The following is a 27195-nucleotide window of genomic DNA, read 5'->3' on the forward strand; positions in this document are numbered from 1 at the left end:
ACTTGCCTTATGAAGAAGTACAGTCTGTTTCCTCATATCTTGAGTATACAATGGATTTATGGCTTTCTTTGGATAACACAGTGGTGAATATTTTAACTTCAAAGATAATTTGCTCACTTCAATTTATGCTCTTAAAAATATCTACTATCACATGAATGTGTCCATGCTAACCTGCCAGAAGATGATAAGCCATTCCAGTTGAGACCTCTCTAGCCAGTTTCCTGGCAGTTGACCTGAAATTCATGAGAGATACATTGGTGCATTTGGTGGCATCAGAAGAACCACTACCTAGTTGAGCCCAGCCCAAATCTAAATCCACAGGAGCATGAGATAAATAAATGGTTGCTATTTTAAACCACTACATTTGAGTGGCATTTTTTTTAAATCAAAGATCAATAGATAAAATTTCCTTTTGATGAGAAGTTCCTAGATTATCCTGCCATTATTTATTTGGATAGTATTTGATATATACCATAAACTAGTTCAGTATGTATTCTAGATATGTGTGTTTTTCAGGCAACTAAATAATACCATCTTCATAGAAGCATTGGGGAATTGTTGAAAATCACTGATTTGTCCTTTTTTTTTTTACCATAAATTCTCTTCTTGGAGGTATCCATCTGAATTTTCTTTATTGTCTACATTTTGATGATTTAAATTAGATTAACCAATCAATACTGTCAGTGACATCCTCAAAGAGATACTGGGGAGTTTGAACCTCTCTTTACCAAGCTCTGCCTCAATAAGACTATCCTTGTGTTATGATTTAGATATGAAGTGTCCCCCAAAAGCTCATGTGTTGTGTGCTGGGAAACATGATATCCAGCATGGCAATTGTTCAGAGGTGAAATGATTAGATTATGAGAGCTGTAACCTCATCAGTAGATTAACTCAATTGAGGATTAATAATTTGAATGAACCACTGGATGGTTAACTGCAGGCAGGTAGGGCAAGGCTGGAGGAAGTAGTACAGGGGGCATGGTCTGAATGATATCTGTCATGTCCCTTTCCTTTCTCCCCATCTGCTTCCTATCATCCTGAGCTGTGCAACTTTCTACCATGATGTTCTATCTCACTTGGGCCCAGAGCAATAGAGTTAGATGATCATAGACTGAATCTCTGAAACTATGAGTCAAAATAAACTATTCCTCCTCTAAATTTTTCTCATCAGGTATTTTGTTTAATGTAACAAAAAGCTGTTTAACTCACTCTTTTCCTACCAGCAACACTATAAAGCCTCATATACTCCATATATGATAATTCATTGTCTATCTCCCCTTTAGGATATGTATACATATGCCTATATTGATAAATTCTTGTTTGTTCAGCCTGATTTTCAGGTGATATATCTCCCCATCAGAAAAAAAATATATTCAAAATAAGTGAGTTACTGACACATGGTGATAACTGGATGATAATGTTTTATTCACATTTTAGTATACTAATTCACTCAACATTACAAAATTTGAAATCATCTTTTAGATATTTTTCCTGGTAAAATAACAAACTGTCTTAGATAATCAAAATTTATCTATCATCTCCTTATATCTGTCCTTCTAACCCAGACCCACCATAACGTCCAACTCCATACAGTGGCCTCTTCAACCCTTAATATTGATGCTGGTTTTAATGAATCAGAATATGAAATGAGCAATGTTCTAAACTCCTGCCAACACTTGCAATGATAATATTTTCCCAACTAGAAAGGGCCCAATTTATAAAATTAACCTTAGAACCTTTGTTAGAATACATAATTTTATTCTCTTTCTCTTTATGGTTTCATCTTCATTAGGTTGAAAAAAGTGAGAAAAACTTAGGTGGCTGTGAGAAAATGGGTTGAAGGATATTGCTGGATTTAAAATAATGATGAGGCAGCATGAAGGATTCATATATAAAAAATAACTGGCAGCAAATGCTTATTGACAAAAGTAAAATATGCTTCAAGAAGAACCAAACTATCTTGTATCTACATGAAATAGGCTTTCTGTACTGAAAGGCACCTGGTTCATGCACTGATTAATCCTTACACATTCTATCAATTTCCTCTAGTTTGACTTTCCAGCTTAATTGCCTTTGGTATATAGTAATGGCGCCCTCTTCCCCAGTTTCTAGGCTTCCTAGGTCAGAGTTCTGTCCTGGCTTCATATTGGTCTATAAATTTTCTAAACTACTATGTCTAAAATTTGTTATATATCGAATACCTCAACTGTAACATGACAACATGATTGCATCTCAATATGTAGGTATTTCTTGTTCTAGACCCAGAATCACAAATGCCTATTTTTGGATAGAGAGCCTTTATTCATTAGCCTTTCTGCCTATAGTTTTATCCACAGAGCCTTCTGTTTGTTTTCTATGCCCTTTTCACCAGAATTTCCCAGCAAATCCCAAAGTTTACTAAAAAAGTTCTGGGTAACTTCCTATGAACTCAGTTTCTTTTAGGTGGACTGTACTCTTCATTAAGCTGCTTTAAATTGCTTCATTGACCATAATATCCCTGGTGGTTGCCTATGGATATTCTCTAATCTAAATTTCTTTGAATTAGCAGAAGTTTGCTTACTTGGCTACAAGATTATTGCTTCTGCTTATAGATTCCTACTGTTGTGAACAAAATTATCAATTTCCCCTAGAAACTGATATAAAACCTAAGGTGATGGATTCCTTCACATGCTTTCTAGATATTGTAATTTGAAAAGATGCTCTCTTATCCTTGGCCCTTCCTCCTCATTTTCTTTTGACATGCATCATAGATGAATTTAAAAGTACTTTGATATGCATCATTGATAAGTTTAAGAGTACTTGAGTCTAAAGTCCAATATTCATGCATGAGATACTATTGTCAGTGTTGAATTCTAACTCACTTTATTTTCTAGGTTCTTATTTGGTCTATGATTTTCACTTTGAATGACTTGTTACCAAGGCACATTCTTGATTAGTAGCTATTAATTTTCTATTCAGATTTCATAATAGTGAATCAGCAGACTAGGAGGTGAATTTTATTTTGTTTGGTTCTACATACTAGGACAAATATTTTTAAATGCCTTTGTTAATCATAAAGTTAAATGATTAAGTCAAACCAAAGCTACTAAAATTATGGCTTTTATTTTAGCAAGGTTTTCTTTTCTCCCTAGGTATAAGCCACTGAAAGGAATAAATAACATGTTTATGAAGTCTGAATCATACCTGGAAAATATGTTTATTTAAGGAGAAGAAAGGAAAGATTCTGACAGCAAATATTTCTTTGAACTTGAAGATTGAGGGTTTTTTTTTTCTTTGACCACTGAAAAGTTTTAAGCTAATGTTAAAAGAAAATGTAACTGTTTATCAACAAAAATCTAAATCTCATTAAACTTGAGAATATACATTTATTGAGACATATACTTGGCTCTACTGAATGTCCTGGAATAGAGGAAGAACTAGATAAATATTCACTAAATGAATAAATGACTGGGCTCATTGCATGACAAGACAGTTCTTAAGCTCACATGTTAAAATAAAATAAATGCATTGAAGAACAAACAAGGAAGAGTCATTTAAGATGTGCTTAATTGCTTCCTATTATCTATTTTATGGAACGGGTCCATATTTAGACAATTGTTGCTTGGAGATCAATGACAGGTGCATTGCATATCTTTCACTATTAAAAAACATAATTGATAGTGTGGATTGATTTTTTTAGTAATGTTTTTGCCTCCGTTCTTATTATTCTACTACCATTGGCAATAGCAAAGACTTTTTTTTTGCAAAGATTTTTAAAATGAGAATAGCATGTGATTACAAGCTCTTGGGTAAAAGAATAAAGGAGATACATTTATACATGTCATTCCATTTAAAGCTATCAATGTTTCCTGCTGTTTACTAGGTTAAACTCATCATACTCCTCAAATTGATTTAATGGCTCATTATCTTTCCATTCTTTTACAATGTTAACATAGGAACTATAGATGGGTATTGTGGAAGGTAATTATTCACTGCTATCGAGTTCCCCTCTACTTCCAAATAATTGGGATGTTCACATTTCCTTATTGTCTGAGGCCACATTACTTACCTTTGCCCAAGAAATGATAGTATAAATTGTCACTTATAGACAGAAATATTTAATATTTGACTTAAACTTATCCATACTCTATTTCTATTGTCATGATAACCACTCGCATTGCAAATGATGAAATTCCATCTCTTGAGAATGAACAGAAAAATAAACTATTGTGATTTGGGAGTTGTAAAAAAAAAGCAGACTATCCTGAATAATAACAGTAATTTTTTTCTTTCCCTCTTGCTGAGTTCCATATGATAATCTCAGTAGATGCAAATAAATCTTTTGACTGAATTCAACACCTATTAACAATTAAAATGTAACAAGGAGCATGTGACACCAATATAAAACAAGCTATATGATGGTATATTTAATTCCAAATGTATTAGTAATGGTCTGTGGGAAGCCATGTATAAATTATGGGTTTGTTTGAGCCAACATAAGGCAGGGAAGCTGCTTTTCTGGGAACTCCTAAGTGAAATTCCCCAAGAAAGCCCAGATCACACTGGCACCTTAGCCTTAGCTCACAGCCCTAGAATCAAACACTGCTGCACAGAGATGGTGGTAACCTGCCAAGCACCAAATATGCTGTTTTTCCTGAAGAAGCACCTTACCAATTCCCTTTGGTCTGTACTGCTATAAATAAAGTATTCTTGGGGTTTTCTCTTGATGAGGAATCAGAACCATCAAGTCTAATCCACCCATCACTGCTCCTGCTTTTATATAAATAAATATATATATATTATGTATTAAAATATATATGTATATATGTGTGTGTATGAATGTATATTTCTGGTCTTTTGTGTTTATTTTGTAATGCTACTTTCATAGCTTTTATTTCGCAGCCAGCCCACATCTCTGACAGTTACTCACTCTCTTCCCGTGTAGGACATATCCAGAAATGGTCTTTTCCAGGTATTGCTTCCATCATGAAATGAATGTTTGTGTCCTTCAAAATTCATATACTGAAAATCTACATCCTCATAGGATCATATTAGGAGAAGGAGATCATGTTGATCTTTTAGTATTATCTTTTGGGGATAATTAAGATTATTTGAGATCATGAGCATGGAACCCTCATAAGAGGGATTAGTCTTTACAAGAGAATTTGCATCCTCTCCTCACCACTTGAGGCCCCACTCAAGGGTAGCAGACTTTCACATTAAGTATTACTAATTCTGAAATGTGTTTCCTCCCAAACCTCCCCACAAAATTCAGGTTTAAAAGGTTTGGGCTTTCTTTGTTTTTTTATTTCCTCTTTAGGAAGTTGGAGGCTGAGGTAGATGACAAAAAATTCAAGAGGCAATAACTTGTCTTTTGTTTTGGCGAAAGTGTTCTGCAGGTCTACCACCTGTCAGATGAGAACTAGAGGAACTTTGCCATGTGACAGGTTTTTGAGTCTTCACAGAGCTTATTTACCACGTGCTCATACTTTGGAATACATGTGTTATGCTCAGGACTCCAGCATGCTGGAGTTACATGTTGTTCATATAATGGATCAGTGTGATGCTCAGGGCTGTCTAGACCACCAGGATCTCTTCAGATTACCTTATGAAAGAAAGCAGCATATTAACACCCATAGAGTAAATAGACATTATTATCAATATTATGTTAAAGTACAATTATTTTTCTTTTCTCATAAAGACGGGAAAATACATTCATCAAATCAATATCTGTATGCTGTGCACCTGAGGCCCTAACTAATCTGCTTCAGCATAGTTTTCCATATTAGAATAGTAGGCCACTATACTGATGGTCCTTGACCTATGATGGCTTGATTTGTGATTTTTTTTTTATTTTACAGTGGTTAAAAAAGTACTATTTATTCAGTAAAAGTGGTACTTTGGATTTTGAATTTAGATCTCTACCTGGGCTATCAATATGTGGTAAAAATGATCTCTCACAATTAAGGGCATCGATAACAAGGTACAGCTCCTAATCCTTATATAATTAAGTAATGGAAAGAGTGATCTACTTCAGATGTCAAGGGCCTGGAAAAAAGAAATAGCAGATTTGATCAGGCACTGGGGCAAAAAATAATAAAGAGTTGGGTTTTTTGAATTGCTATCATATTATAAAGTTTTACTCTTTCAATGTGATAAGTCACATGGAAGAGTCAAAATCAAGTTTAGATGGTAGTACAATTAATAAGGATAAAGAAGGACTACAGAATAATCAGGTTTAGAGAAGAAAGCAGGCATACTTTTGAATGTAAGTTTGAGATAGGAATAAGATATTTAAGAAAAGGAATAATGTAAGCAATTTATTGCAGGAATTTTAGCATAGAGAAAGAGGACAAGATTGGAAATATAGAATTGGAAACCAGTGTTTATAGTATTGAAGCTGGGGTTGAATAAACTCAGAACGAGTGTGAGGACTAGGGGGACTTAGAACAAAGTGATGAAAACTCCCATTTAGACATCAGAGAAAGGAGACGACTTGGACTTAAGATATTGAGAAGAAATATTCATAGATGTGGTAGGAGAATGATTAGAGATGGATGTCACAGAAATCAATAGAAAAGGCATGAAATGTTGATAAATATGCCAGGTGCTACCAAGGACTCAAGAAGAAGTTTGTAAATGGATCTTTGATTGAAGTTTGAAGATTATCAGCAATAGATGTTGAGAATGGTGGGAACAGTATTCATATAGGAGAAGGTTGGAGAGCAAGTAAAAAGAAAATGAAGAAAAAGCAATAGAGTATAGTCAACATAAAAGTTTGCTGTGAATAGAAGTAGAGTAGATTTCTAGAAATAGCTGGGAAGGTGTATGGGTTCATGAATTTTGTTTAAGAAAGGGAAATGTTAAAGCATCCTTAAATGGTAATGTAAAGGATGAAGTAAAACAGAGAGTTTAAAAAAAGCAAGAAATAAAAGGTATAGTTCTTAGTGTATTTGACAAATCCATGAGTTTATAGAACCAAGGATTCAAGTGAAGAGATTTTCTTTTGATAAAAACAATACTAACGAAAAATGTCACAACAAATTGAATGAAAGAAACCTCAGTATGCAGAATCTAGTACATGGCCCAAGAATTTTTTTCTGAAAATCATTTAGTTCTGTTCCTTAAACAACAAGGTTAGATGGGCATTGAATTGTTATAAAGAATCTGATGGCAGTTAAGAGTTGAGGTGAGCTGAAATGGCTGTGCTCTTGATCCAGAGATCTATAAATTTAAAATATATTATCATATCATAACTTAAACATTCAGGAACTCTCATGTAAAAAGCAGGAATTCTTATTTTTATACTGGTTCTTTTTAATTATATACTAGAATCCATTTTGGTATAATTATACAAGCATGGACTATATCTTATTCTAATTAGGACCCCATTCTTGTGGATGTACCGAATGTTGAGATTTACTGTGGCGTATTTATATATGTACATAGAAAAGTTATGTCGGATTTATTTCAGTGTCTTTCCTTTTCCTAACCCCTTTCCTTCCCTTCATTCCTCTTTGTCTAATCCAGTGAACTTCTATTATTCCCTCCACTCCCATTACTCTTGTTTAGCTTCCACATATCATTGAAAACATTTGACCTTTGTTTTTTTGGGATCAGTTTATTTCACTTAAAATGATATTCTCAAGTTTCATTTGTTTACCACAAAGTCCATAATTTCATTCTTCTTTGTGGCTGAGTCATATTCCACTGTGTATATATACCACATTTTCTTTATCAATTTATCTGTTGAGGGGTACCTAGGTTGGTTCCAAAAGCTTGGCTAGTTTGAATTGAGCTGCTATAAACATTAATGTGGCTGTGTCACTATAGTATGCTGATCTTAAGTCATTTGGGTATAAGCTGAGGAGTGTGATAACTGGGTCAAATGGTGGTTTAATTCCAAATTTTCAAAGGAATCTCCAGATTGCTTTCCACAGTGGTTGCAACAATTTGCAGTCCCACCAGTAATGTATGAATGTATCCCTTCCCCACATCTTTTCCAGAGTTTATTGTTACTTGTAATCTTGATAATTGCTGTTCTGATTGGAGTGAGATGAAATCTCAGAGTAGTTTTCATTTGCATTTCTCTAATTGCAATATATATATTTTTCATATATTTGTTGATTGTTCTCATTTCTTCTTTTGAGAATTGTATGTTTAGTTTCCTTGCCCATTTATTGAATGAGTTATTTGTGGGATTTTATGTTATTAAGTTTTTTTTAATTCTTTGGATATTCTGGAAATTAATGCCCTATTTCAGGTGCATGTGGCAAAGATTTTTCTCCCATTTTTAGGTTCTCTCTACACACACTTGATTGTTTCCTTTGCTGTGAAGAAATGAAAAAGCCGGAATTCTTTAATGCTTTCTGCGTATCTATTGTGTGCTCCGTCTTGGATTATGGCTACATGTTTATTTTGGTTTATTTACAATTTACAGATACCATATATCAGAGCTATTATTCTTTTCATTTTATAGATGATAAAATGAGATTTTTTAAAGAGACATTAAGTTACTCAAGGTCACAGGGCTGAAAAAGGGGACCAAAAGGAACTAAAAATTCATGTATGCATAAGTCTAGTTTCCCATCTACATTACAAGAATGTTGGAAAATATAAATTACTATAATCAGTAAAGTGCCTTGTACTCTTTTGAGAATAAAATCCCATTATATGTTTAGAATGATTTTTTTAAATATGGTAATCGCAGATCTACCATGCATATCTTGAAAATTTATGTAACTAGAGACAGGAGTTAAAAAAAATCAACTGCAAATATTCAGTATTTCTCACAGAATTTGCATTGATGCATTTTTATTTTCCAGAGCCACCCCTCCTCCTAGTCAGAGCCATCTGGTTTCCTTCTACATCTTGCTATCTCAGTAAAGGAACAAACTGATCTGCCGGGAGCAAATCAATTTCTCATTATCCTTAATGTGTGAAGATGAGACTCCTGACAGTGATCACACTCTTTGTCGACTGATATAGTTGAAAACTTATGTTTACATAACAAAAAATGTTTTCATATAGAAGAGAAAGAATGGGCATAAGTGGCTGAGGGATGCTGTGTCTTAATATGGAAACCGGTTTCTCTCAACAAATAAACTTAGCATTTCTCTATCTATAGGGCTGGAGTGCCTCTTTTCTGAGAATGTGGAAGAATTTTAAAATGGGGTGCACTTTAAAAATTCTCTAGAGTATTTGAAAGAATCTCTCTGAAAGAATTTAAGGATAATAAAATGAAAGCAAAGAAGGCAAAAATAAGGAGAAGAAGGCGTGAAAAAATAAATGAGCCCACTCATCATTTATTCATTCATTCATCCATCCATCCATTCAAATCCTACAATACTAGGCATTGTTTGAGATATCATTGTATTGCCAATAATAGCAATAAAGTTCATGTTACTTAGTATATAAATTCTAAGGAAGAAGAGAGAGGAAAAAAATTCAAAAACACCAATGGTAAGTGTGAAGAGTTAAAACAGGATAGTGACTGAATGTGATTGGGTGGCTTCATTATTTCAATGGTCAGGAATGTCGTCTCTGAGAAGGTGTCAGTTTTATAAGTAAACAGTCAATTGTTGAGAATAATTCACCAGTGCATGAGTTAGACAGAAGAATGTTTCCAGCGGAGAAAAGAGCCTGTGTGAAACTCTGAACAAAATTTTGGGCCTGACATAATATAGTGAAGTTTCTAGAACTTGCAGATAGGAGGTAGAGGGGATGAACTGAAGTTAAACAGATTGGTGGGGACAAGATCTTGTGGGACACTGTAAGAATAGGATGTTTGCTTTTTATTCTGTATGGATAATAAACCCATTGGATGGTTTTAAGTAGGAAATGGAAGGAATCTGCTTTGTGGAACTGCATTAGTCTGTTTTTCATTACTATAATTTATTTTGGTCCAGAGTCTTGGAAGTGCAAAGTTGGGGGCCTTATTTGTGCCAGAGTTCCTAGGTGGTGGAACAGAGCATCATAACATGGCAAGAGACATGGTGAGCAGTGTATGCATATGTATTCTGGTATTTCCATCTTATAAACATATCAGGATTCAATCACTGGGGCTCAATTCTAACATCATCTAATCTTCATCATCTCTCAAAGGCCCCAGCTCTAAGCATCATAACCAGCTTAAGTATTTCCCCTTTTATTAAATCACAATGGGGACTAAATTTAAGTACTGAAAGCTTAAGAAAAACACACCATATTCAAACCATGCAAGAAACTACATAGAAGATAGGCTTTCGGGAAGCAGAATGTAGTGAAAAGAACCTGTAGTTGTCTTGCACAATTTCCTGTTTTATATAGTTCAGTTGTGTGTAAACTTAGCAATAAATATTTTTTAAAAGATATGCTGATATTTTTATGGAATCCCTGTCCCCGTTTTTAATTTCCTTAGTTCTTTCTAGCTTCCAATGTAAGAGAAAGCATTTAACGTTTGGCTTTCTGAGTCTGGATTATTTCAATTAGCATGATATTCTTCACTTCCATCCATTTACCAACAGATGCTATAATTTCATTCTTCTTTATGGCTGAGTAAAACTCCACTGTGTGTGTGTGTGTGTGTGTGTGTGTGTATCTCATTTTCTTTATTCATTCATCTGTTGATAGGCACCTGGCTTGGTTCTTTAACTTGGTTATAATTGAACTGCTGTAAACAGTGATATGCCTGTATCACTAAAACATACTGATTTTGGTTCCTTTGGATAAATTCCAGTTCATGGAATAATTGGGTCATATAGGTTCCATCCTAGTCTTTCGAGGAGTCTCCATACTGTTTTCCAAAGTGGTTGTAGTAATTTGAAGATCTATCATCACTGTATGAGTAGACCTTTTTCTCCATATCCTCCTCAGTATTTATTATTATTTGTATTCCTGATGATTGCCATTCTAACTGGAGTGAGATGAAATCTCACCAGTACAGTAAAGGAAAGGGGTTTAAGCAGAAGGAGGAGGAATGGAAAAAGGGAGGAACTTCATAATTAAATTGATCAAATTATACTGTGTACATATATGAGTATACTACAGTAAATTCCACCTTTATAAATTACCAAATTAAAATCAAAGGAAGGCTAGTAGAGAAAGGTGATTGGGGAAGGAAAAGGAGCAAGGGAGGGAAAGTGGAAGTGCTAGGGGTTGTAATGGAGCAAATTTTATTCTATGCATATACAAATATGCTGAAATGAACACTACTATTACCTTTAACTATAATTCACTAACAAAAACATAAAAATTAAAGTAACTCAGACTCAAGGAAAAATTATGCTGCTAAGGATAAAAAATGACAATTCTCCTCTATATTAGCATTATAAGAAAACTTACCAAAAAGTACTGATTAGTCTACTCAAATATATTTTTTCATGTATTCCCATAAGCTAGCTAAGTTCTTCTTTGTATCAGAAACATGAATATTTACCAGATTGGTCCACGATACTCCTACTTTTATTATTATTGTCCTTAAAATCTCTAATACATTGTATTTCTCAGATGTACTATAAATTCCTATTTGTTCCTTTGCCTGAAGCTGTTGATGTTTTTAGTGATATAATTTTAAGAATGTCAGTTTTATTTCTATTCTTCTCTGTGCAGTACATACTGTATAGCCTCAGGAAATTGTGCCCAGCTGTAAAAAGGTGTAGGCTATTACATTTTTGTAATTCTCAGTGAGACTCTTCCATTTTACAACAATTCCTACTGAGAAATGTCTTTGTTTAGAACACATGGACACCTGGAGTTTCAAAAAACTTAAGAAATCTGGAATCTAAAACTGGAAAAATATGTTTTGGATATTGTTCCAGTTATATAAAAATTGTAGGAAATGAAAGATATTTTTAAGCCTTTTTTATATTTATCCTTAACAATCAGCAAACATTTAATCATTGCCTAGGATAATAACAAGATAACATTTACTAAATGCTCACTGAGTGCCAGGCAATGGTTTCTTAAACATTATCTTTTTAAACTTTTTTAACAATATACTTCTGACCACTGCCAATTGTGTGCCAGATGCTTAGGACATCCAGTTAATACATGAAGTTGTTGGCCTCAATGAGGCCATACTCCATGAAGCAAACAAACAGATAATACATTGCAATGTGGCAAGTACTTTAATAGCTATATAGTATGCATCTAGGTTTGAGTTGAATATGCTCCAACAGTAGTTCAGAAATGATGAGGACTACTTGCAAAAATGGATTAAAACTGACAGAAGTTAATATGCATGAGTATTTTGGGGTTTGGACTTAGGAAGGACAAACATTTGTATATAGGATTCTTATAGGGGTGAATGAAGCTGTATAGTGGGGTGGCTCAGATTGTGCTATCTAGCCTCATGAATTAGATGTGAGCCTTATGAAGATGCATGTTACAGGCAGGACAAAAAAAAAACTCTGCAAGAAGAAGTGACATAAACAGACACAGACACCAAACAGGGAAGTTTTTACGACCAAATGACAAAGATAGCCAACACTCAAAGGCAGTTGACATCCTCCTCCCATGCTAAAGACTATTACTAAGAATTAGAGGAAATATCTATTGAAACCCTTAATATAAAGCAGCAGAACTCTCTTTCTTACACTTTTCCCCAATTCTTTATTAGAAAATTGAATAAGGAAGGAAGGAAAATGGTAATTCATCCATTGATGTCATGGGTCAAATAGTTCATGATAATTTTAAAAAATGTTCTTTCTCTTTCTATCAAAACCTTCTATAGCTGGGTGCTGTGGCACAGGCCTGTAATCCCAGAGGCTCAGGAGATTGAGACAGGAGGTTAGCAGGTTCAAAACCAGCCTCAGCAATTTAGCAAGATTGTAAGCAACCTAGAGAGACACTGTATCAAAATTAAAAAAGCAAAAAAAAAAAAAAAAAGAGGGAGGGGCTGGGATGTGGCTCAGTGCTTAAATGCTCCTCAATTCAATCCCTGTACCAAAAACAATGTGCAAACAAACAAACAAACAAACAAAAAATTCTTCAACTCTCTCCCAAGACAAGTGAACACAGGGAGCTTCCAGTTGTTCATGGGTTGGGGGGATTTACTTGAAAACTATAGATCTACTCTGGTGTTACTTTTGGAACAGAGGTTGCTTACAGGAGTGGTGGCTAATCCAAGCAGAGGATGGAGGAGAAAAAAGGATATTAGATAAGATTTGTTGGGGAACATGAGGGCTAAGCTGTCTTTAAGCGTGAGAACCTGTCTGGATGAAGCAGTGACAACAACATGCATAGAAGAGTAGAATTATCAGGGACATTTCTCTCCAGAAACAGACTGGTTGAGATCAAAGAAGAGGATATGTGGCAAATGAGAGACTAGAAAGGTAAAGAGAGGCAAATGACAGGCTTCTGTGCTGTGTCAAGGATTTTTAATTATATTTTACAGGATAGGGTCACCATAGAGTTAGCTCTTTATGATTATTCTGGCAGAAATTTTGAGAATAGCTTAGTGTAAGAACTATTAATTAACCTGGGGTTCAAGAATCGGTAGAGGGATTAAGGATGGAATTCTTGCATATAAGATCTGTTTAAAATTGTAGGGAAAAAAAATCCCGTGTTAAGTGCATATGTGCATTTCTGTAAGAAAGTAGCCATTACTCTTATCAGAGAGAGTTCTGTGATTCCAATGGAGATCAAGACCCTCTGGATGCAGAGAAATTTGTTGGGAGTTTCAAGAGACCAATTAGGTTGTTGTCACTATAACAGAGGAAATCAATAATCAGGGCCTAAACCAAATAAATGAAAATATGAAGCACATTTTTAGGAAAAGATATTTGGAGAGGGATACTAGTTTTGTTGTGCTGAATTTTAGACTTCTCTGAGATCTTCAATTGGAATGCTAATAAGTGTTTGGAAATGCCTCTGTGAAGACAATTAGTAAGAGCTAGACTAGGAAAATGTTTTGGATTTATAAGAATAAACACAAATCACAACAATTGAAATCATTAAGGTTGGGAATGAAAATATAACTGATGTCAAAAGCTGATATTATACCCTGAGGTGCTGTTTTGACAAATAAGTTGTTTTCTTCTTCTGCGACTCTGGGTCACATTCTCTCCCTTTCTTCCCTTTTTCTGCTCTGAAAATTCTTCTTTTTCTTTTAGGTCTCAGTTAAGATCTATTTCCTTTATGACATTCCTTTCTTTCAAAGTCTAAAGAGAGTGCATTTTATTTTCTAGAAGGCCTTGGGATTCATACTGTGGCTTTTTACAATAGCTTTAAATTCTCTCCTGCTTCTATATTTGACATATGAAGCTGAGCATGACCTTCTCTAAGTACCCATTCTTGAGAGATGTGGACAGTGGTATGGTTTTCCCAGAGAGCTTATCTGTAGAAAATTGTTTGCAATGCTTTTGGAAGTCTAGAAATAAGTTCTATGATACATCTAATTCAGATTTATTATTTATTTATTTTGTTCATTACTGTGCCCTAACAACGTCATACTCACACAGAGGACACATTTAAATTTAAGAAGATGAAGTAGAAACATGAGATGCATGTTTCCTTAGAATATAAAAACAAAAGAAAATAAGTACTGGTAACTCAGAAATTAATGGTGGTGAATTTGGAAAATCTTTCAACATATAAGAAAAATACAAACCTTGTCTTCTATAGTTTACCTTTTTATGTTTCAATTCTTCCTCTAAAACTGCTGTTTTTAACCACTCACTTCATCTCCTCTGGACAAAACTGTTAGGTAGCATATGAAGTTGGAACAGCAACTTGAAACATCAATCTTTTTAAAATTGATTTTATTATTTTTTTAAATATATGACAACAGTGGAATGCATTACAATCCTTATTATACATATAGAGCACAATTTTTCATATCTCTGTATATAAAGTATGCTCACATCAATTTATGCCATTATACATGTACTTTGTATTACAATTCTTAATACACATTTATACCACAATTTTTCATATCTGTTTGTATATAAGGTATGTTGACACCTAATTCAAGTCTTTATATATGTACTTTGTATAATGATGACCATCACATTCCACCATCCTTGCTAATCTCCTTCCCCCTCCCTTTCCCTGCCACCCCTATTCCCTATCTAGAATTAATCTAATCCTCCCATGCTCTCCCTCCCTACCCTACTATTAGACACTCCCCTTATATCAGAGAAAACAGTTGGCATTTGTGTTTGGGGGATTGGCTGACTTCATTTAGCATTATCTTCTCCAATGCTATCTATTTACCTGCAAATGCCATGATTTTGTTCTTTTTTAATGCTGAGTAATATTCCATTGTGTATAAATGCCACATTTTTTTATCCATTCATCCACTGAAGGACATCTAGTTTGGCTCCACAGTTTAGCTATTGTGAATTGTGCTGCTGTAAACATTGATGTGTCTGTGTCCTTATAGTATGCTTTTTTTAAGTCCTTTGGGTATAGTCCAAGAAGAGGAATAGCTGGGTCAAATGGGGAATCCAATCTTTACGTCCTACTTTCCAAACTTGGGGCCCTTTCCCACTCAGATCATGTAGGACACAGACACTAGATTAGCAATGATGTGGTTGACTGGAAATCTTCCTAAGGGTGATAAAACTTGTTAGAAGATCTAGAATATCTCTGACCAACTTCAAGCCATTTGAAACAGTCACTTGCCCCCTCTCCCAACCTCTCTCTCCTCCCTCGCTCCCTTCCTTCCTTCTTTCTTTCCTTCCTTCCTTCTTTGCTTTCTTCCGTCCTTCTCTCTCTCTCTCTCTCTCTCTCTCTCTCTCTCTCTCTCTCTCTCTCTCTCTCTCTCTCTCTCTCTCTCTCTTTCTCTCTGTACTGGGGATTGAACCCATGAATGCTCTACCACTGAGCTACATCTGCAACTTTTTATTTTATATGTGTGAACCACTGTACCCAGCTCACTTGTCCTTTTCTTCTTATTTCTTGTTTCTCTGTAGGCAAGGGAATTCAGGATGCTTTCCCATGTTCTGGAGTTCCTACAATAGTCCATAATCAAGATAAGGAGCATTTTCACTTCTCATTGTTATTGTGTTGAGTGGCAGAACAATAAGTAAATGTGGAGTTAACAACTGGCAAAATGGTGTAGAAAATCAGGAAATAATGTGAATGGATCATCTTCCCAGTTTAATGTTTAAGATTTGTTTTTCTAGTATCTACTTCTTAAAGTTTCTTCTCTGATATTTACTACTTTCTTTTTGCTAAATTTGGACTTAGTTCTCTCTTCTTTTCTTATTTTTTGAGGTATAGAGTTAGATTCTTTATTTGGAATATTTCTTATTGAGTCATCACTATCAACTTTCCTCTTGGAACTACTGTTGCTGAATTTCATAGATTTTGCTGTGTTTTGTTTCCATGTTGTTGCTTACTTCCTGGATATTCTGATTTCCTTCCTTCCTTCCTTCCTTCCTTCTTTTTCCATTCTCTTTATTTTTTTTTAATTTTTCAGTTCTGGACATTTCTATTGTCATATTCTCTATCTAAGGAATTCTTTCTTTTTTTAATTAACTTTTAAATTTATATATGATAGCAGAATGCATTATAATTCTTATTACACATAGACAGCACAATTTTCATATCTCTGGTTGTATACAAAGTATATTCACACCAATTTGTGTCTTTATACATGTACTTTGGATAATAATGTCCATCACATTCTACCATCATTTCTAACCCCATAACCCCTCCTTTCCCTACCACCCCTCTGCCATATCTAGAGTTCGTCTATTCCTCCCATGCTCCCCCTTTCTACCCAACTATGAATCAGCCTCCTTATATCAGAGAAAACATTCAACATTTGGCTTTTTGGGATTCGATAACTTCCCTTGGCATTATCTTCTCTAACTCCATCCATTTACCTGAATATGTCATGATTTTATTCTCTTTTATTGCTGAGTAATATTCCATTGTGTATATATGCCACATTTTTTTTTATCCAGTCATCTATTGAAGGGCATCTAGCTATCCCTTTCCTTGTTCTATACCCAAAGGACTTAAAAATGGCATACTACAGGGACACAGTCACATCAATATTTATAGCAGCACAATACACAATAGCTAAACTTTGGAAGGAATTCTTCCTTTAGCCATGTACCATCTACTAATATGCCCATCAAAAGCATTCTTCATTTCTTTTACATGTTTTTGAGCTTTACTTTTTCTTTTTGATTCATAGAATTATATCTCTCTGTTAAATCATCTATCTTTTCCTACATGTTGTCTACTTTTTTCTCTTAAAAGTCTTGATTTTTTTATATTTCTGGTCTGATAATTCCAACATTCCTACTCTATTTACTGTGTTTCTGATGCTTGTTCGTAATTTTTACTATGCCTTTTTTTTTCTTTTGAAAGAGGAATATGATGTTCTTGGTAAAAGAAACTCGATACATAGGCCTTTAGTGATGCAGTGGTAAGGTGGTGGGTAAGGGGAGGCATTCTATAAGCTCTTGGTGAGCCAGTGCCCTTGGGCTTTGAAATTCACCCATGGTTTTCAGTACCCCATCCCACTTTGATGGAGCAGGATGACTGGAGAGGGCTAAGGTTACAGTTTTGCTTTCCCCTCTGTGGAAGACTAGGACATTTTGGAATTGAGTAAGTTAGTTTAACCAGATAGGTTAGGCTCTGATATAACCCCAGTATGTCACCCTCCAATAAAATAAACTGTCCTAGGGGTAAGCTTTATTTAATAGGCCAGTGCTTTGGCATATTTCAAAATGATTCATTCCCCTCATACCCCACCCCCCATTAGATGCAATGAAAATATTTTTCTCTTATATTCGCTTTGGGGAGCTGTCAGAGTGCCTAGAGGTAAAAATTAGTGTGATTGCCCCACTTTGATGGGGTTCCTGGAGATTAATCACTCAGTTTTTTTGTGCATTGAGCTCCCAGAAACTTGTCAACTATGGTTCAACAGCTGTCCCAACAGCTGCTCTCTAACGGTTTCTCCTGGTAGGTAAGTTGTGATTCTCTGTATCTGCCCATTTGTCTCTTTAATTTCATGGGCAGCCGTTTGCTCTGTGACCTTACTGCTTTGATGGTTCTAAAAAGAGTTGTCAGCTTTTCCTGTTTGTTCAGTTTTTCACCTAGTATAATAATGAGTGGAGACTTTCAGTTCCTTACATGTAGACCTCAAACTGGATGTCTCCTCTTTTTATTTATTTATTTTCCTGACATGATGCTCCCCAGTCTTCAACTTCTTTTTTCTCTTATATAGGCTTTGGGGAGCTACCATCTTTAAGTCCATCTTTAAGCATCTTTAACCCCAAACTGGCCATTGATCTTATTACCTTACACTGTCTCTCATCTCTTGAATATCTTCTTTGGCTTCCTTGTCCAATCCAAATCCCACAATCATCATCCCATTACATCCACACCCTTGTCCTCGCTCTTCATCATACTTTCTTGACAGAACCACAACTCTAGTTAAAGGCAAATGTTTTATTATTTTGCACTCATATCCATGGAAATAAATGTGACTAGAGAAAACTGCCTAACCACAATGACCAATTCTTAGTTAAAAATCCATCAGCACACACTGCTAATGATTTCTTTAAGACCCAGGCAATTGTTCCATATTCTCCAGCTCAATGATTGGGGAATTATTTACAACCAGTCCTCCTATCTCCTCCACCTTGTCTTAACCTTCTGAAGACTTCTGAAGTCTAAGATAAAGGAGCCAGAAAGATCAAGGGTCTGGTGAGGATTGATTTCCTGTTTTGCAAACTCTTTTTGTTGTTGTTGTTGTTTCCTCACATAGTGGAAGAGAGAGAGGGAAAAAAAAAGTCTCTTTTATGTCTTTATAACTAATTTAAACTAGTTGCATTCCTTTAGCCTCCACCCTCATGACCTAATGACGTTATTAAGGTCCCACATGGAGGTAAGGATTTCAGCATATCTTTTGGGGGTACATGATTCAGACTCTAGCAGGGCCTTTCTTCCGTTCTCACTCTTAACTGATAATATTGATTTCTGTTTCACTCAGAAAATTTAAAAAATCAGAAGAAAGCACCCACCAATTAGTATTTGATCATGTGCTCTATGCCTTCCTGCCTACTATATATAGTAGTATGTATAGCTCGCACTGGGATCTAATCCCCTCTTCCATCCATGGACATCAGTTCAGCGATTCTCTTTCTGGCCTCCTAATATTACTTCTCTAATAGTATTGGGCCCCTTAAAACATGCTGCTGTTTCTCCACATTAGAGACCCTTTCTATTGACCTCACCTCCCCTGTCACTATTGGCTACAAACTATAGCCACATAGCCATGTTGTCTGTGCCTCAGACATGACATGGAAATGTTTACATCAGGCTTTTGCACTAACTCTTCTGCTGTGCCTTCTCTTTTCCTTCAATATTGAATGTCTGGCTTGCTCTTACTATTTAGGTCTCATTTTGCAGCTTATATCAGTAGATAGGCAAACTATAACCTTTGAAGTTAACGTAGCTTCTCTGTTAATCTATCATAAAACCCAGTTTTATTTAGCCTGTTCTATTCAGGAAATTTTCACTATATCATATTGATTGAGTCTCCATGCTTTGGCTGTCTTTTTCCTCTAGAACACAAATTCCATTAGAGTACGTGCTTATCTGTCTGCTCTCTATTTTGTGTTTACAACAGTGTGTCTTGACTTCTTTTAAGAATTATGTACACCCTGGAGAGTCTTTTAAGATGTTTTCTCAATCATTTCTACTCTGTGAAACTTTAATACCACAGATGTGTTATCACCCTGCAGCAGTATACAAATCATATAATATTTATGGTTTATTTTTGCCCTTGCTATCCCAGAACAAATTTTGCCTTCTTGGAGTAATAATGACCTGTTGAGCATGTGGTCTAGAATAATGCCTAGCAGGTCCTGGGTGGTGTATATACACATACCCATACATACATCATACATTTTAATTAATTCTCAAAAAATTTCCTTGAAAATCCTAATCTCCAAAGCAAATATTTTGAAGTTTTATTTATTAAAGAATTATTGAAAAATAGCTGTGCATGTTATATCAGAGAGTGCGGCAAAGACACATATTGCAGTAAATAATTGTACCTAAAAACTTATAATTTTATGAGAGAGACGGATACATCAGCAACTAATTATAAGATAGGATAGCTACATGCACAATAGATGCCTAAATGAAGTTCTATGGAACCAGAGGAGTAGAAATTATTGACTTAAAGAAAAAGTCAATGCCTAATGGAGGGAAAGGCAGATGTAGAGGTGGCCAATGGAAATGAAAATGGGATTTTTTTTTTTTTGACAAGGAAAGGCAACTCCAGGTCCTTAGATTCTGGTGTGAGAAACCATATCAACAAATGAGCCTGGCAGAGAGAATTGTAGAACTTCGTATGTGAGGATAAGGATCTTCCTTTGGATATTATTCTGTTGGCACTAGTGAATTTTTGAAAGTTAAACTACAAAAAGATATGAAAAACAAAAAAAGAAATCATCACTCTAGTTTTTGCAGCCTGTTTTAGAATGAAAAAATCTGTTGCTATTTAACATTTCATATTTAGGCTTCCACATTGCAACCAGATTAATTTACCTAAAATGCACATCTAGTTTTCTGTTTAAAAGGATTCATGACTTTATAGGCTACGTTAGATAAAACATTAATTCCTGAATTGAAGAGGTTCTTGCTCCACATAATCAGACCCTTACATACTGACAGAACCTTATCTCTTGCCATACCATCCTTCAAACTCTTACTCTAGAGAATACTAACTTTTTCCAGTTTGCAATATGAAGCTTTCTAATTCCCATCTAACTGTCCAGCTATGACAAGTCTGATAAATTATGTTTAATACAGAAAATCATTATCTCCTTCTTGTCAAACCCAAGTTCAATAGCAAGAGGACCTTTTATAACCACTGAGATTTGGAATAGAGACTAACTTCTATCTTCTGGTTCAGACTGGGGTAACTTTAGAAGTATTTAAAAATGATCTTTCAAATGTCACTAACCTGTACATTTTATTTTGAAAATATGTACCATTTGACTATTTTATAGGAGACTCCTCACTTCATTAACATTCTTTTTAATTATGTAATATTCCATATGCATGGAAGAGTAAAAAATAGCTTCACTTTAAAAAAGCAATTGGAATGATATGAAATGATCACTAATGTTGGTATTTAACATAGTACTACTTTATTTGAGCACCTTGACAAATCTTGGACTTTGTGATATTTCTCTTTTTTTAAATGTTTACCTTCAATGTAGGAACATGTAAATATGTAGTCTTTAGTTTTGCTGTCTTTGCATTGTATATAAATATTATCATATAACAAACATTACATTGTATTGAGTACTTTTTGTTCAATGTTATGGCCATGCAGTTAATCTATGTTGTTCTATGTAACCAGAGTTCATTTATTCTATTTGCTCTATGATATTCCACTGGGAGACCATGCCCTAATTTACTTACACATACATACCACTATTAATGGATGTGGGTAGTCTCCAGTTTTTCCTATGATGAATAGTGCAATAATGAATATTTCTCTATGTCTTTGTAGGAGAATGCATTTCTGAATTTTTGCCTGATACTTTGAAATGGAATTTTCTGGATCATGAGACATTTTTATATTCAATGTTAGGCAAACATCAGTGTTCCAAAACTAATTTCCACTCCAACAGGCTATATGTGAGAATTCTAGTACTCCACATACTCAAGATTATTTGCTATTGTCTGCATCTTTCATTTTATTTAGTTTAGTGGTTGTAATTATATTATGTTTGAATTAAATTTCACCGCTCTTGATTAAAGGAGTTGAGAAGTACTCATGTTTACATCTAAGAAATTTAGATATCCTCTGTGAAGGTATAATTTATGTTTATTACCAACATATCCTATTGGGTTATGTTATTTATTGATTTTCTTTATGGTATGTATTTTTTCATCTTATTAGTTATTGTAGTATTCTTTTTTTAGTGTTTTTAACTTATTTGAATCAAATTTGCTATTATTATTTCTTGATTCTTAAAACGGAGGCTTATTGTTTTTCAGCCTTTTTTATAATTTATCCATTTCTCTTTGAGTCTGCTTAAGATGCAGTCAATTATCATTCAGTTAAAAATGTTTCCTTTTCTCCCTGGGGATTAGTTCTTTGGCCCAGACCATATTTGTAAGGGTGTTGGATACAAATATTTAGAGATTTTGTAGTTATATTTTTGTTCTAGACTTTTTAGATAAATTCCACTGTGGTCAAATATTTCAATTGTTTGAAATTCATTCAGTCTTGCTTGACAGATTAGATTATGATCTATTTTAATATATGCTCCAAGGAAAATTAAAATATGTACTTGCCGTTTTTGAGCATAGCATTTTACAGTTGTCAAGTATGTCACTTAATAGTGTTACTAATAGCCTAGTTAACAGTGTTAATAACTATTAAAGACTTCTTAATTAGTATATAGATATGTATACAATATATTCTTCATATTACTATGATATGCATGTTTAAAAATTTCTTTTAAGGGGCCGGGGTTGTGGCTCAGCAGTAGAGCACTTGCCTAGCACGTGCGCGCCCTGGGTTCGATCCTCAGCACCACATAAAAATAAATAAAGGTATTGTGTCCAACTAAAAAATAAATACTTAAAAAAATTCTTTTAATTGTGAACTTATCTATTTCTTCACAGTTTGGTTTATATATTGAAAATTGTTATTAGGTTGACATACATTTGTTATTATTATTATTACCATATCTTTCCATTGAATTGATATTTATAATTATGTCATTTTTCTTCCAAAAATTCAAGTACTCTTTCTTGCTTCCATATCTACTCATTCTGGTATTTATAAAATCACATCAGCTTTCTTTTATTTCATTTTTGAATAATATTCATTTTCCTTTCTTTTAATTCAACTAATATATCATCTTATACGTAATGTGAGTATAATAATGGCTGACTATAATTGCTAATGGTATTCATGATTGTATTTGTTTTTAATTTAGAGTATACACTTACATATAATTCCTGCTATTTTATTTTACTAAATCCAATTTGTATCTTACTTTGGATTTACATACTTTCTTTTTTTCTTATCTTAGTTAACTACACTTATGGTAAATATCTTATTGGTCTAGATGAAATCTATAATTTTCCCTACTTACTGAACAATGCAAAAAAAAAAAACTTTAGTTAATATCCATTCATTTGTGCCTGCCTTTTATGTTATAGTTAACATTTCTGTGCTCAAAAAGCATTATAAAACCTTTTTAAGCATTGTTATTTCTAGTTGGTAATAGATGTTCAACTGTCATATTTCTATCTTTCAGGTGTATTTATTATTTCTTTGCAATTTCATGCTTCCAGCTGGGATCATTTTCATTCAGCTTAAAAAATTTTGTAAAGTATTTCCAAAGGTCTGCACCAAACATAATCTCTCAAGTTTTGTCTGTGTAGGCACATCTTTATTTTTCCCTCAATTTTGTAGAATATCTTCAAAGAGGCAATCATTTGTATTTGCATCTTATTTTAAAAGAAAGTTTAGATGCCTGCTTTTTAAAAGATGTTATTTTTTTGTACCTTGGGTCTCATAATTTTTGTTAATTAGCTGTAAGTGTTATTGCTGTTTCTTTGAAAACAAAATGTGTGTGTGTGTGTGTGTGTGTGTGTGTGTGTGTGTGTGTGTGTGTATTTCCCGAGGTTACAAGTCAGATTTTCTTCTTTGGTTTGAGCGATTTGACTAGGATGCATTTTATTGCTATGTTCTCTGGTTTACTTAGATTTTTTGAAACATATTTTTAGTTGTAAATGGACACAATACCTTTATTTTGTTTATTTATTTTTATGAGGTGCTGAGGATCGAACCCAGTGCCTCACACATGTGAGGCAAGCACTCTACCACTGAGCTACAACCCCAACCCTCACTTAGATTTTTTAACCCATTCTTTGATTACTTTAATCAACCTTCGGAATATTTTGAAGCTACCTGTGTGAGTAGTTATGAGCTAAATTTGAAATATCTGAAAGTCAGCATTTTCAGGGGGGAAGTCATCTCTCTCTAATGATAAAATACTACATAATCACAAGTGAAATTGTCATTTATTGAATGTATTTACTATGAATTATGGTATGGCATTAGTTGTACTATGACCTTACTTGTATTTGCCTATTGTCCTACTAATGTATTTTTTCTTTTCCAGCATTCAGTCCAGAACTCAAAATTATATTTAGTTGTCAATTTTCCTTGTTTTCCTCAATTCTGAAACAATTCTTTCATGCTTTTCCGAAAATTATTTTGCAGATTACCCCTCAATTTGTTGTCAATTTGTTCTCATGATTAGTTAAAGTATCACCTTTTTGTTAAAAAACCAGAAGTGGTGCTGGGCCCTGTTTACAGCATCATACCAAGAAATGCATGATGACACTGAAACAAAGATGTGTTGTTGTTGTTTTATTTTTAGTTGTAGATGGACACAATACCTTTATTGTATTTATTTATTTTTTATGGGGTGCTGAATATCTAACCCAGTGACTCACACATGCTAGGTAAGTGCTCTACCACCGAGCTACAACCCCAGCCCCCAAAGATGTATTTTTAAATCATGATTATATAGAGGTATAATTCATATGAAATAAACTCATTCTCATTTATGCATAATTTATTATTTTTGGCAAAACTATACAATTAGGAAAGCTACACCATTATCAGATATATAGGGATTGTTTCTCTTCTGAAACATTTGCTTATGTTCCTTTATAGTAAAATATTCAATCTACCTCTAACTCCTAGCAACTATTGATGTGTTTTCTGTCTCTATAGTTTTTCCTTTCCCAAAATGTAATATAAATGGAATAATGCAATATGTAGCCTGTTGGGTGTTGCTTCTTAACTCAGCATATTATGTCTTAAGTTCACGCATGTTGCAGTGTGAATCACTAATGTTTTCCTTTTTTTTTGGCTGGATGCTACTCCATTATACAGATGTACCACATTGTGTGTACTCACTAAGTAGTTGAAGGACATTTGCATTATTTGTAAGTTTTTGGTAATTATACATAAAGCTTTCCATATATTACATTTAACTCTAAAATACAAAATATTTCATATTGTCTTTTTTAGACTTTCAAAAAATTTGTGATCTCAATACAATATGTTTTCTCTGTAGCTAATTCATGAATAGGAATAAATGAATAGAGACATTCATTTATACAGATCTGTATAGTCAGGAAGCGAAATCAACTTCAGGGCATGGTCAGCTAGTCTTACCTAACTTGAAACAAAGTGTCATTGGCTGGTTTTGCTAGGATGCAAGGCATGAAATGCATTTCCTTTATGTCTCAATGTGTGTGACAGTGTTGCTTTCAGCATTCCCAGTGTTCAGTCTTGGAATTACTGCCAGAAAAAAAAATGAAAATATAAGTCAGAACTGGATGAATTGAAAATCAACAGTTGAAAGAGCTATTTATTGGTTCAATGCAATTGGCAAGATAACAAGAAAGTGACATTTAAATTTTGTGCCCATTTTAGTTTAGATGAGTGTGTATCCAGTGTTTTATAAAGTAAAGTAAGTATTTCATGCTAAATGTAGAATAATGTATTGTTGAATAATTCATACTTATAATACATCTGGAAATTAGCAATAGAAACTAGAGTTATAATAAGAAAAATATGCATTGTATCAAGTCTCTGGGATGAACATTGGTATCTGAAATACATAGGACTTTAAATTTTAATTTAAACACATAGTCGCAAAAACTTATAGCTGCAATGCTCAATATTTTTACTTAAAATTCTGTTACTATTAATACTGTTTTACAAATTTTAAACTCTTTACATTTTTCCAGCTAGAAGCCATTATATATGATGGATTATGAATCCCGTTCTTTTCATTATATTGCTGCTTATAGAATAAAAATTTATTTCTTTTGTTTATTGAAATAAGCAAAACCAAAACCAAAACCAAAAATCAACCACCTGACTTCATAGATTCTGGACCAAATTATCTCATCTGTCTTTTCTGCATTTCCATCACCTTCCATGTTGATTAAATAGCATTTTGATCACAATTTTAAAAGAAGGTCCTCAGGATTTCTGCTTTTCAGTGTCTTCTTTAGTAACTAATTACCCCTTAAATTCTCTGTTTCTTAGGTTGGTGTTATTATGTTTATGTTTGGCTGGTATATTTGGGAAATTCCAAATATTTTCTAAATGGAGCATAACATAATTATTATTGGTGGGCAATGATTGATCTTAGCTTAGCTGTCACAGAAATGCCATAATTTTTGCTTCCCTTCATGTTACAGGCATGGTGCATCTATTGTCTGCTCTTACCTTTCCTGCTGTGCTCTCTTGTGTGAAGTCAGCATCACCCCAAGTCCTGAGCACTATGTTCATGAGCTTCACTCCATGCTGTCAGACTCAAGGTAAACTCATAATAAACTTCAGTAATCATGCAATCAGATGTATTTATCTCTGTCCCTACTGTGCACACTTTGCTTTGTTCTCAAACCACTTCCTCAACTTTCCATTGGCTATATTTTATCCTTCCTCCTCTATCTTTATTTTTATTCCTGAGAAAGAAGTTCTACTATACCATGGCAAGGCTAGCCCTCTTCTTGTTTTATTCTTTGCCTCATTCTGTTCCATTCTATTTTGAGGAACTCTGCTTTATCAATTTTTCACACCTAAACCCCACATCATTGTACTACAAATGTCTTCTCGATTTCATTGTTTATAATGATTCTGCATTCAGATTCACAGAAGGGTATGCTTGCATGATTACAAGAATAGATAAGAGAAAGCAAACATTTAGGTTCCACTCCTTGCAGAGATACATCTGTTAGGCAAAATAGCATACAAGAAAATGAGCGTATGTAAACCAATAGATCTGAATGTAAGTGATCATGCATATGACTCGATCTTTGATAGTAGATTAATCCATGATAGTTATGGTCATTTTTAGCCACAGATTGAAATTAAAGCATTAAAATGTTAAACTGAGATTTCATCAGATGTGTGGTTCAGACTTGATTTTAGACCACAGAGGATATATATCCTTAAAAAGATCACCATGGCCAAAAGATAGTTAGGCAGTCAGTAAGTAAAGGTCAAATGAAAGAGAACAGCTATGAAAAGATCAAGGTGATTCACAGCCTCTCTATCTGCTTATCAACTAACATGTTAAGTTCTTTGGTAATAGGTAATATTATCAAGAGTTGATATAATATTTTAAAAAATGTTCAGCATCTAATCCAAAGAAAAGACTTGATTGAAACAAAATAAACAACTAAGAGTGATAGGACCAT

General features: G+C 34.1%; 1 long non-coding RNA gene across 1 annotated transcript in view; it reads left to right on the forward strand.

The window, feature by feature from the left end:
* LOC110597311 (uncharacterized) overlaps positions 1-26307 on the forward strand; it is a 52123-nt gene extending 25816 nt beyond the window's left edge. The window contains exon 3 of the long non-coding RNA XR_013423431.1: positions 26194-26307. This is a non-coding gene — a long non-coding RNA (uncharacterized LOC110597311). The remainder of the gene's footprint in view (positions 1-26193) is intronic.
* The last annotated feature ends 888 nt before the right edge of the window (positions 26308-27195 follow it).

Source organism: Ictidomys tridecemlineatus, chromosome 6 (assembly GCF_052094955.1).
Source record: "Ictidomys tridecemlineatus isolate mIctTri1 chromosome 6, mIctTri1.hap1, whole genome shotgun sequence".
Classification (NCBI taxonomy): domain Eukaryota; kingdom Metazoa; phylum Chordata; class Mammalia; order Rodentia; family Sciuridae; genus Ictidomys; species Ictidomys tridecemlineatus.